The sequence below is a fragment of the Camellia sinensis genome, chromosome 7 (assembly GCF_055761805.1).
Source record: "Camellia sinensis isolate YWXY chromosome 7, ASM5576180v1, whole genome shotgun sequence".
NCBI classification, from domain to species: Eukaryota; Viridiplantae; Streptophyta; class Magnoliopsida; order Ericales; family Theaceae; genus Camellia; species Camellia sinensis.
Genome location: NC_138967.1, coordinates 56,099,647 through 56,112,559, shown reverse-complemented (window position 1 = coordinate 56,112,559; position 12,913 = coordinate 56,099,647).

Genomic DNA, 12,913 nt, shown 5'->3' with positions numbered 1-12,913 from the left:
CTGAAACAAACCCGCCCAACACATCCTATAACTCCAAATGAGAAAATAAAGGACGACGACAACAATTATACAATGATAGAATAAACGAAACCTAAGTCCAGATACAATAATAAAATGGGAAAAGACCGGGGTCGCTATAACCTCCCCCTCTTAAAAGAATTTCATCCCCAAAATTAAGCATAAATTTTTTTTTTTTTTTAAATATGACAATTCAATAGCACACAACTTGACCCAATACTGGTCATTTCATCTCTTTATCAAGAGGCATCTCACAACATATATATAAAACAACATATATTTCAACCTGCATCACTATTATGCATTATTCCTTTCAATGTTAGCAATTCCCATATCAAATTCAATTGTATGATATATACAACACATTCAACAATGTAATCAACATATGCAATGTTACACTAAGCTTCTATAATGAAGCAAGTTTCAAGATACACCCATTTACCAAAACATACTCAATGTTTTACAACTTAAGACATATGTAAAGCTCTTAAGTTCAACAATATTACAAAATCTAAATACAAGATTACAAATCAATAAATATGTCCGGGTATTTTTCGCGGACTTCCAACTCACGTTCCCAAGTGGCTTCCTCCACTCCGTGATGTTTCCACAAAACTTTGACCAAAAGGATGGTTTTGCCTCGCAAAACTTGATCCCGCCTATCCAAGACTCGAATCGGTCTCTCCTCATACGAGACATCCTCATCAACCATTAAATCGGTCCAATCCAACACATGTGATGGATCCGGCTCATACTTCCGAAGCATACTCACATGAAACACGTCATGTACTCCGGACAACTGCGGTGGCAAAGCTAAACGATAGGCAGCCTCGCCAATCCTCTCAAGGATCTCAAAAGGACCAATGAACCGAGGAGACAACTTCCCGCTCTTCCCAAACCTCATCAATCCCCGTCTAGGTGATATCTTCAGAAAGACATGATCTCCCATGTCAAACACCAAAGGTCTCCTCCTACGGTCGGCATAAGATTTCTGACGACTCTGTGCTGTAACAAGCCTCTTACGGATCAGCTCAACTTTCTCCGTCGTTTCCCTCACCAACTCCGGGCCCAACAGAGGTGTATCACCCACCTCGGCCCAACAAACAGGAGATCTACACGGTCGGCCATACAAGGCCTCAAACGGTGCCATACCGATACTAGACTGGAAACTGTTGTTGTAGGCAAACTCCACCAACGGCAAGTGCCTCTCCCATGACCCACTAAAGTCTAGAACACAACCCCGAAGCATATCCTCAAGGATCTGAATAGTATGCTCGGACTGCCCGTCAGTCTGAGGATGATAAGCCATGCTAAAGGTCAACATAGTGCCTAAGGCACTCTGCAAACTCTGCCACAACCTGGCAGTAAAACGAGGATCTCTATCTGAGACGATCGTCACTGGAACCCTGTGTAACCTCACTATGTCCCAAATATATAAACCGGCCAGATGATCGACTGAATCTCTAACACGCATAGGAATAAAGTGCGCCGACTTAGTCAACCGGTCTACAACCACCCAAATAGCATCACTACCCCGCTGAGTCCTCGGAAGACCCATAACGAAGTCCATAGTGACGTGTTCCCACTTCCACTCGGCAATAGGCAAGGGTTGCAACAAACCCGCTGGCCTCTAATGTTCGGCCTTCACTTGCTGACAAATAAGGCACTTAGATACGAAAGCTGCCTCATCTCTCTTCATACCCCGCCACCAGAACTGGCGACCCAAATCTCGATACATCTTAGTGCCTCCCGGATACACCGCAAGGCGTGAATGATGAAACTCTCGGAGTACCTCCTCTCGGCAAGACTCCGGCACAAACAGACGGTCTCGGTATCTCACACTCAGGTCGGAATACACCGTCAAACCCTTCTCAACCTTCCCACCGGAAATCTTCTCACGGAGAGATTCTACCTCAAGGTCACCTCTTTGAGCCTCTAACACTCGAGTCACAAGTGTAGGCTGTGCAACAACAGAAAACAAGGCCGCAGCCTCAACGGATTCGCCCAGAAGTAAATCAAACTCCCCAAGTGCACCCAACATCTCCCATTCTCGGATGGCTATACTAGCTATGTCACCAACAGGTTTCCTGCTAAGGGCATCGGCCACCACATTGGCCTTTCCCGGATGATAATGCAACTCAAAGTCATAATCCTCAATGAACTCCATCCACCTCCTCTGCCTCAAGTTCAAGTTTTTCTGTGTAAACAAATATTTTAGACTTTTATGATCCGAGAATACCTCAAATCTCTCACCATAAAGATAATGCCTCCAAATCTTCAAGGCAAATATCACAGCTGCTAACTCTAGATCATGCGTAGGGTAATTCTGCTCGTGAGTTTTCAACTGACGTGAGCCATAGGCAATCACTTTCCCCTCCTGCATCAACACACAACCCAGACCCTCTCGTGAGGCGTCACAATAGATTGCATAACCCAACCCTCTCTCTGGAATAATCAAGACTGGAGCGGTGGTCACTCTAACTTTCAACTCTTGGAACGACTTTTCACAAGTCTCACTCCATACAAATTTGACTCCCTTCCGAGTCAATCTAGTCAACGGCGAAGCTAATCAGGAGAAATCTTTCACAAACCGACGATAATACCCAGCTAACCCCAAAAAACTGCGGATCTCAAACACACTCTTAGGCTGTGCCCAATCTTGCACTGCCTCAGTCTTGGATGTATCAACAGACACTCCTTCCCCAGAAACTACATGGCCTAAAAACTTGACCTCTTCTAGCCAGAACTCACACTTCCCAAACTTAGCATAAAGCTTATGGGCTCTAAGTAACTCAAGCACCACTCTCAAGTGTTCCTTGTGCTTCTCCTCAGAAGGTGAATAGATAAGGATGTCGTCCACGAAGACGACTACAAAACGATCTAAAAATTCCCGGAATATCTGGTTCATCAAATCCATAAAAACTGCCGATGCATTGGTGAGCCCAAATGGCATCACCAAAAACTCATAGTGGCCATACCGCGTACGGAATGCCGTCTTCGGAATATCCTCCTCCCTGACTCTTCACTGATGATAACCCGATCTCAAGTCTATCTTCGAGAAACAACGGGAACCCTTCAACTGATCAAACAGATCATCTATACGAGGCATAGGGTACTTATTCTTAACCGTAGCCCGATTCAATTTCCGGTAATCTATACAAAGTCTCAAAGCACCACCTTTCTTTTTAACAAAGAGGGCCGGTGCTCCCCACGGCGAAACACTAGGACGTATATAACCCTTGTCTAGTAACTCCTGGAGCTGAATCTTCAACTCAACTAACTCGGCTGGGGCAAAACGATAAGGTGCCATAGAAATCGGCGCCGTGCCGGGCACTAAGTCAATAGAGAACTCAATCTCCCGATGCGGTGGCAAACCAACAAGATCCTCGGGAAAGACGTCCGAGTACTCACAAACCACCCGTGGCAACACAATCTGGGTCTCATCACACTCACTACTTAAAAAGCTAGCAAGTAGACCACTAAGCTTACTCCGCCCTCGTGAATCATACCCCGGTGGCAAAACACTACCAACCCGGTCCCCCAGAAAATGAAAACACTCCCCGCTCACGGTACAACAAGTGACCCTCTAGCGGTAGCAATCAATAACTGCCCGGTATGACGATAACCAATCCATACCCAAAATAACATCGAAGCCCTTCATGGGCATAACTACAAAAGGAAACGGAAGTCTATGATAGTCGACCTCTATATCACAACCCCTAACACCTTGTTTCAAGATCAATTCACCCCCAAGAGGTGACACTACACAAATAGGAGATGCTAACTGTGCTAACTCCAACTCCAAAACAGATGCAAATGCAGCAGACACAAAGGAATGAGATGCACCCGTATCAATCAAAACACTAGCAACCGAGTTGCAAAACAAGAAGGTACCTCTCACAACTGATGGTGCCGGTACAAGATCCTGTGCGGTAACAGCGTACACGCGCCCAGACGACCTCTGATCAACCTGCTCACCCCTAGGAGCATAAGATTGCTGCACCGACTGGGACGATGAAGCCCCCTGATTGGCCCTCGAGGCCTGACCCGACTGAGCGGCTGCTGACCCTGAATCTACCTCAAACCAGATGCACCAGGTGTGCCACCCAACTGCGGGCAATACCTCTTCATATGCCCTGGCTGACCACACTGATAACACGAGAGTGGCTGGCCTCTACCCTGACTCTGGCTCTGAGATCGAGCCGAAGATGATGCTGCTCTCTGCACTCCTCCCCTCTGAGGACAAACTGGAGACTTGTGGCCCAGCTGGCCACACTTGAAACAGGTAATGTCTCCCTGACTGCCTTTCCCCGAACTAGCACTCGGCACAGGAAAAGTCGATCTAGAAAAGCTACCCTGAGACTGCTGAGGATTAAAACCCTTCTGTCTCCTACCATCACTCTGACCATCCTGACTCCTCTTGGAGCCCTTCTGTCCGTCCTCCTCCTCCTGCATCATGATTTCCATGTGGGCTGCAGCATCAACCATACGCCCATAATCCCGAATCATAGTTCCCCCAACTCTCAGCTTGAGGCCACACCTCAGGTTCTTCTCAAACTCGATACAACGGCGTTCCTCAGACGCCACCAACTCAGGTGCAAACCTGGACAAGCTAGTAAATGCAGCCTCAAACTCGGCCACTGAAGAACTCGACTGCTTAAGCTGGCAGAACTGGTCTCTCAGCTTCTCCCTAACTGCTGAAGATAAGAACCTCTCCTGGAAAGCATTCACAAAAGCCTCCCATGTACCTCCTATACGACCCTTAGTGAACTTCCACCACTGACCCGCATCCCCCTTCAGCTGGAAAGATGCCAAGGTCACTTTCAACCCTTCGTCTTCGATGCCAAGCATCTCAAACGTCTTCGTTGTCTGTTCGAGCCATTCATCTGCCTTAAGCGACTCTTTAGGATCACCCACAAATTCATCCGGATTAGACCGGAAGAACTCCCTCTTCAGAAAGGAAGGTCCTGCATCCGCAACAACAACCCGAGCTTGATTCTCAGCTCTGAGAATGCCTACTGACTCCCTGAATGCCCCCGCTATCTCTCGAGCTAGAGCGCCCATAGCCTGCTGGCCTACTGGCTCGCCCATATTAGCCTGGCCAATTCCCTCCTGAACTGTCGAAATCTCCTCTCGCACAGGCACCTCCTGCCTACCCGGCCTACCACGCCTACCGCGTCCTCGTCCTGACATCCTAATAAAGGAAAACAAAGACGTTAGCACATTAATAAATGTGCCGAAACTAAACACTCGCGTCCTAAAGCATTGGACAACAATAATTCAATCCACGTAAGCACATAATCACATAAACACCTACGAATTTCATTCCTGGATGATGATAGTCCCGAAGCGTTACTATAGTTCCGGTTGGAAGCAGCATTGATCAAGTGTCTTTCCAACAAGACTACTAGAAACTCAAGGGTCCAATCAATATCCTAGGAACTACATTCCATACCCACATAGTCACATAAACAAGTTATCATGTAAGCATATAACATTACACTAAGTCTCTATCAAACGAGACGAACCCATTGTGATGCTAATCACTTCCCACATACCCAAAGTATTCAAACCCGGTACGCTCTGATACCAAGTTGTCACGCCCTCAAAATAAACCCATAATATATATATCATTGACATGCAATATTAAAAGAAAGCAATTTATTATCTCATTCATCAGAGTACTACTAAATGAAAACATGACATGTAACATCAAATTAAATGCCCTACAGGCTTACATCTTTCCAAGCCAACACTTGGACACAAAAGTATGAGTTCTAACTCAAATACAAATAAAGCCCTAGGCTTGAGTGTTTACATGTACAATCAAATAAAAACAAATAACTAAAAATAGTCTTCAAAATCCAAGTCCTTCCAAGCTAAGTTCTTGGAGGTAGCTTATCACCTGAACTTGAAAATGATGTTCCCATATAGGGTGAGCCATAGCCCAGTAGAAATATACTAAACCAAATATAAGCAATGAATAAAGCGATAGCATTCAATAGATGATTAACCTCGATAATCAATTATATCATTAAACTGTCTCATGACACTAATGTCTGAGACACGTTTTACTTTCCAACATTATCAATAGGGCTCAGAACCTGGCCAAACTTACAACAGTGACTATATATATATCATATTCACATTCTTCCAATGTCTACAAACAAATGAGACTCAAGCTCAAATCAAAACACTTCATACTTCCAGTTTGATACACATTTTAGTGCTGTATCAATAAAAACACTTCAATATAAATAAGCACACATAAAAGTGATGCTAATGGAGTCCATCCCCTATCTCCTCCCAAACAAAATCCGGTTTAGAGGTCCATCCCCTATCTTCCCCTAAACCGTGGAGTACATCCCCTATCTCCTCCCACACAAAACAATGTATGTAAACACATAACATATACAACACACAATCAATACACATAATGTCTGTATTAATTCAACAGTCAAAATTGATGACTTAATCAATGATTAGTTTCAATTATCCCTAATCCACATGCAGTGTCTACAACAATCACGACTATCCTCCACCGATAGCCCAAAACAGTTATTTCTAGACTTGGAAATAAATAACTCAACAATTAAATGGACGAGTGATTTAAATTAACCAACTACCCCATTTAATCAATAGATTGCTCAAACTCATGAATTTAACTAGTTTCCCCAATGTTCCTTAAATTAAATATACAAATTCAATTTATTTAAACAACTAGGGTTTTTTCCAAAATTACCAAAATACCCCCAACCTATTAAAATGCCAGAACTTAGAACAAAACGTATACATTGGAGTAGGAAATCCCTACCTCGAAGAAAATAACCCGAATGGAGAAGACAGAGATGAAGACCCAAATTCCAATGTGCTCCAAATCACCAAAAGTTCAGATTAAATGGAAGCCCTCGACTCACTCTATCTTTTTAATAAAGGATCTAAGGTAGAAACTCACTCTAAGTAGATCAATCCTAAGAGAGATGGTGTGTAGAGGGAGAGAGAACTCGTACCTAGGGTTTTGGAATCTGAAAGAGGATCAAAAACTGATCTGAAACACGCTGCTGCCTATTTAAACCTGACAGACTCGCTCGAGCGAAGACTTGGTCGCTCGAGCGACCAGACACACGAAAACCTCGCTCGAGCAAAGAAAAGCTCGCTCGAGCCAAAAATGCAATGCTTCAGGTCTGCAACCCAGCAGCACGCTCGAGCGACAGAAATCTCGCTCGAGCGAGGAACTCGAAAACATACACCTCGCTCGCTCGAGCGAAGAAAATCTCGCTCGAGCGAATAAGCACTGCCCTCAGGCTATACTAGACGCAAACGCTCGCTCGAGCGAAGCAAAGCTGGATCGAGCCAGAAGACACAAAATACAACCCTCGCTCGAGCGACCAAGCCCTGGCTCGAGCGACCAACCCAAAAACTGGACAGCAACACTTGGTTTACGAACCCAACCAACCTGAAACAAACCCGCCCAACACATCCTATAACTCCAAATGAGAAAATAAAGGACGACGACAACAATTATACAATGACAAAATAAACGGAACCTAAGTCCGGATACAATAATAAAATGGGAAAAGACCGGGGTCGCTATACCTTCAACCTTCCCTTCCACGTCAGCCACCGAAAAAGTTTGTACTTTATAAGGGCAAGCATTTCTCTAAATCAATCTCGAAATGTTCACCAATGCTCCCTAAGTGGTAACAAACCAGTCATAGACACAATTCATAGAAAAACAATTCGAAGAACTCCCCATCCATATGAACCAATCATCACTACAGATGGAACATGGTGGCAGTGATGCTAACTGATTGTGAAACAGTATAAAATCAGCTTCTTCCCATGGTCTAAGTGCCCTTCCAAACAAATCCTCTGTACCTGCCAGATCCTTCTATCTATTCAAGAAATCATGCACTGAATCCTCTTTATATCCATACACACTAAATAGTCTTGGAAAGACCTCCCTCAACACCTGTGAAACTAACCAAATTACCAAAAAAATAATGATTTACCATTCCCAAGAGAAAACTTGATATTCAAAACAAAAAAATTAAATAAAGCAGGACATCGACTTCTAACATTCATGATATCTTTCTAAATTCAAGGTGAATTATAGGAAGATGGTCCATAAGGTAACCATGATCCGCGACCAACAATAGTCTTTTTGCATAAAACATTTCTCCAAAGCACATTCCTCTATGTACCAAAGCGCCACCACAATTTGATTAACAAACATTCATTCATCACTCTAATTTTCCTAATTCCTATCTTTACTTATTGTGACATTATCCCATTTCACTAAATGCACCTTCTTCCTTAGATCATTCTCACCCCAAAGAAATCGAGCTTGAATTTTATCAATCTCTCTTGCAAAAATTAAGCTTAATAAGCGGTCCCTTCTTCCATCGATCAATTACATCGCTTGCAATCAATACTCCATCAGTAATATTTCTCCCTCCCAAGAATGCAAATTGAGACACATCAATTTCTGAGGTTAAAACCTTCTTCATGCGCATTGAAAGTAACTTGGCCAACACTTTGTAGACACACCCAATCAAACTTATGGGTCTACAATCCCCAAGTCCCACTTAATTCTCCATTTTAAGGATAAGTTCCTTGGCAATAGTAACATTGGTATAGTGTGGTATGACATATTTTTAAAAGGACAATTATCAAAAGCCTTGAAGAAGTCCTTGTAATTTTGTTAAATATTCACGGAGATTAATTTAATTTGCTCTCGACTTTACCACTAATGGTAAATTAGTAAAAGGTCAAGTTTTATTAACAACGTTAATCTGATGCGCCAAGCAAGAGAGGTCAATGCCATTTTAAAAACTTAAAGGAGGTTCTTGTAACTTTAAACATCGGAGAAAAATATAATAAAAGAATATCACATGTGTACTGCTTAAAATTTTCTTCTTTTAGGTAAGTTAATGGAGAGCAACTAGTTGGTAAGAGAGTATGCTCCTGTCCTTACTGATCAGGGTTCGAATCCCCTACTACGCAAGTGGAAGTCTGACGGTTTAGCTGGATCGGCTTACTTCTCTCAATTTGGCTTGTAAGAGTGAATCCTAAAGGTCCTGCCGTGAGGGTGTTCTAGGTATCAAAAAAAAAAAAACTAGCGTAGTGGTTTAGATTTTGTAAGGCTACTAATCTGGTCAAAAGTTAAAGCCCCTTCACATTCCCTTTTTCTCACTCTACGCCAACCCAACCCAACCCAACCCAACCCAACCCAATTTCCCTAGCTAGTCAATATAAATTGTTAACCCCTTCCCCTTTCTCTTCCCTTTCCCACCCTACCCCAAACCAACCCAATCCAACCCAACCCAACCCAACCCTATCCAATTTCCATAGGTTAGTCAATATAAATTGTTAGTAGATATAGATAGATGGCCAAGGTTGTTGAAAATCAAAGTTTAAATTATAAAAATTAGAAACACAATTTAATTTCATAAAGATTAAATCTTGGGATTTTTTGCAATTTTCCCTATAAAAAAATTGGGGGAAATTATACAATGAAAAACCTCAAAGTTTGACCATTTTAACAAAATAAATCTTGAGTTTTTAATTTTATTAATTTAAACCCTAAACTTTTAATTTGTTTTCAATTTATACCATTTACTTATTTTCATTAAGAAAAACCAACCGAAAAATAGTTTTTTAGACATTAAATTTAATGAAAAGAATAATGTTTGGTGGCCCGAATTCTGTGGCTCGAATGGCCCGAATATGGCAAAACGACGTCGTTTTGCACCTAAAACGACGTCGTTTTGAGTGTTTCGAGCCATTCGAGCCATGCATTTTCGGGCTACCAACCATTGCTGTAATGAAAAATAGTATTTTGGACATTTATTACATTGAGTTTAATGAATAAAATACTCTCTCTCTCTCTCTCTCTCTCTCTCTCTCTCTCTCTCTCTCTCTCGCTCGCTCTCTCTCTTATCGATTTTACTTAACGGAAACAAGGTAATGGTTTAGATTGTAAATAAATTTTTTTTAAAAAATTAGGATTTAAACTAACAAAATAAAAAACTAAAGGTTTATTTTGTTACAAGAGTCAAATTTTAGATTTTTTTTTTTTTTGGTAATTTTCCAAAAAAATTGATAATCATGTCATACACGACTAGGCTCCGTAAGATCATAGAAGTTCCAACCAATAAGAATCCCAATAAACCTAAAAAAAAGATAGAGGCCCAAAAAAAATTACTTGTTTTTCGAGACCTCTTTATAAGTTCTATCCATACATGTTTAGATCGCCAACTCATACTTGATTGCATTTTATTGGAATTGAAAAACCCAAATGAATGTGGCTTTACTATTATTATTGAATCAAAACCTCAATCATAACATTTCTTCTCTCTCATTGCACATTTTAGAATGCTTTCACATCTTTTTAATTCGAAATGACTTGAGAGAGAAAATGTTCATTTTTTTAGGGTACTCCCCAGAATAGATTCGGTGGAGACGGTGTGGAGCCTATAGCTCAAAAGATTAGGATACGTGGTCACGTAATATCAATCAAACAGCTTTAATGTTAGATCATGTAATAATCATCTTGTCAAGAAATTCTCTACATGATAAAATAGGGATCACAAACACTCAGAGCTATAGCTCAATTGGGTAGGGCACCTCATTTACATGCATGCCAAAGTTTTTTAGGGGAGTCCATCATGCAAACCAAACATGAAACTTTAGTTTAATTTGGCTCCTTTATAGTGAATTTTGACTGTTAGACTGAAATTCCACTATTTTTATTTTAAAGAAAGTGAAATTTTCAATTGAGGGATAAAACTTGCAAAATCAAGAGAATACAAAAACTAATACCTAGTTTAAGGCTAAAACCTCCAATTCATGCCCCAAAAATGGTAACTTCTAAAGGTTTCTCTATTGTAAAACCAAAAATGTGTTCAAATTGAAAATTTTCTCTGTTTTCATTTTGGCATTAATAGAAAAAAGAAAAAAATTCCAAATATACTTTTTTGAAAAAAACAAAAATCAAATATCGACTATGCAAAATACTCATTCAAATGCAAAACAATTACCTCACAATAAAACTATGAACAACTTATAATCAGCAGGTCTCAAAAGCAATACAATGATTTACACCTAATTAAGGACGCCATCACAATGCAGGGACAATAGTTCCCATGGAAAGTATTGTTGTTAAGATGTCACTCTGTTTCTTTATGCATTAATTGTTAAATAACTGAAGTTGTTAACATGCTTTCTTCTCTTCAAGCTGGAGAAAAAAATCAACGTGAAATGATCGAAAATAGCTTCCATTCAAGTCTTCGAGAAAAGAGTTTCAACAACCTTCCACCACCATTATTGTACAATTGGCCTTTCAAAACAACCCAACTATCTCAACTACAGAAAACAAACTCTAATCGAGAACTAGACAAAGAACAAAAGCAAACTAGGTAATTAACCAAACCATTAACCATGCTAGAACTGACTAAACAACACAAGTTTACTATTCCTTAGTTCAAACAACAAAAAACTGATAAAAACTTATCAGGAAACCTGTCAAGAATTCACAATGATTTCATGTTATAGTGGCGTGCCAAGCGATTTGCACTTCCATCATTTAGAACACCATCTATCAGCTCGTACTTCTCATAATTCACCTTCAAAGTCTCCGCCTGTTGGTTTGCAAGCTTCTCTTCCTGTGCTAGTTGAACCTGAGGCAAAAAATACTAAATAATTAAATACAAGAAATAAAAATCATAGGTTACTTTTTTTTGGGGGGTAAATTACACTTCTTTTTTTTTTTGATAACTCGGTATCCGGCCCATTGAACCGATAAATTTGAAGGACCAATCCGACCGTCCACTTGCAAGAGTCCCGATTAAACCAAGGGCTTTGCCCTGTATGGACCGACCCCAATAAATTTATTTGCACCTAGGAGGTTTCGAACCTGAAATCTTGGAGGAAACACACTCCCAGCCCCAAGCCTTGACCAAGGGGCCAACCCCTTGAGGTTAGGTAAATTACACTTTTCATCTAAGTTTGATTTTACTCGATATTGTTTGAACAATTTGGTCCCTATACTTTCAGCCTAGTTTCAATTTGGTCCTTCCATTTAAATTGGACGTTGAAATTGGCAATTTTGTTACACATGTCACTCTCCTAAGATGTACATGTAGAAGAAATTGACAGTCATTTGGATAGAATGATCAAATTGAAACTGCCCTTAAAGTGTAGAGACCAAATTGTTCAAATTCAAACAATAAGGACCAAAGTGAAATTTTAGTCAAATTATAGGTGGTGAAAAGTGTAATTTATCTTTTTCTTTTTAGACAGCAACAGAGCAAATTGTATTGTGAAAGTGGCAGGGAGGCACAACCCATAGACAACCAAACAAAAAGGCAAAAAAAAAAAAATAATAACAGAAATGCTTCCACAGAAAATAAGATACACAGGGATATTAAAGATATGCTAGAATTCACCTTGAGCACAAATGAAGATTCGACTGCATGTTTCCTGGTCGGAAGCTTAAGTTCCTTTGCCACTTTAAAATTAGGGTCTTGTGGGTCCAACCAACGGAATTTTATCTTTCTCCCAGGCTTTCTTGGGTGGTCATCAAACATCTCTATTTCAGCAGCACGAGCCCGGACAGGCCTTGGCATCCCAGACATCATGAATGGGAAATTACCCATTTCCGACACAATTTGTTTGGCCTGCTTTGAATTTTCCATCTCCACCAAAGCACAGCGTGGTATGCTCCTCAGCTCTGTGTAATTTGGAATGAACTGAACTTTCTCAACATTCCCAAATTGATTGAGTGCTGTTCTCAGCACAACTTCAGTGACCTGAGGTGAGAGGTTGTCAATGTAAACATTCCTCCTAACCTTCTCCTCGAATGCAGCATACTCTGCTTCCTCTGAATCCATGA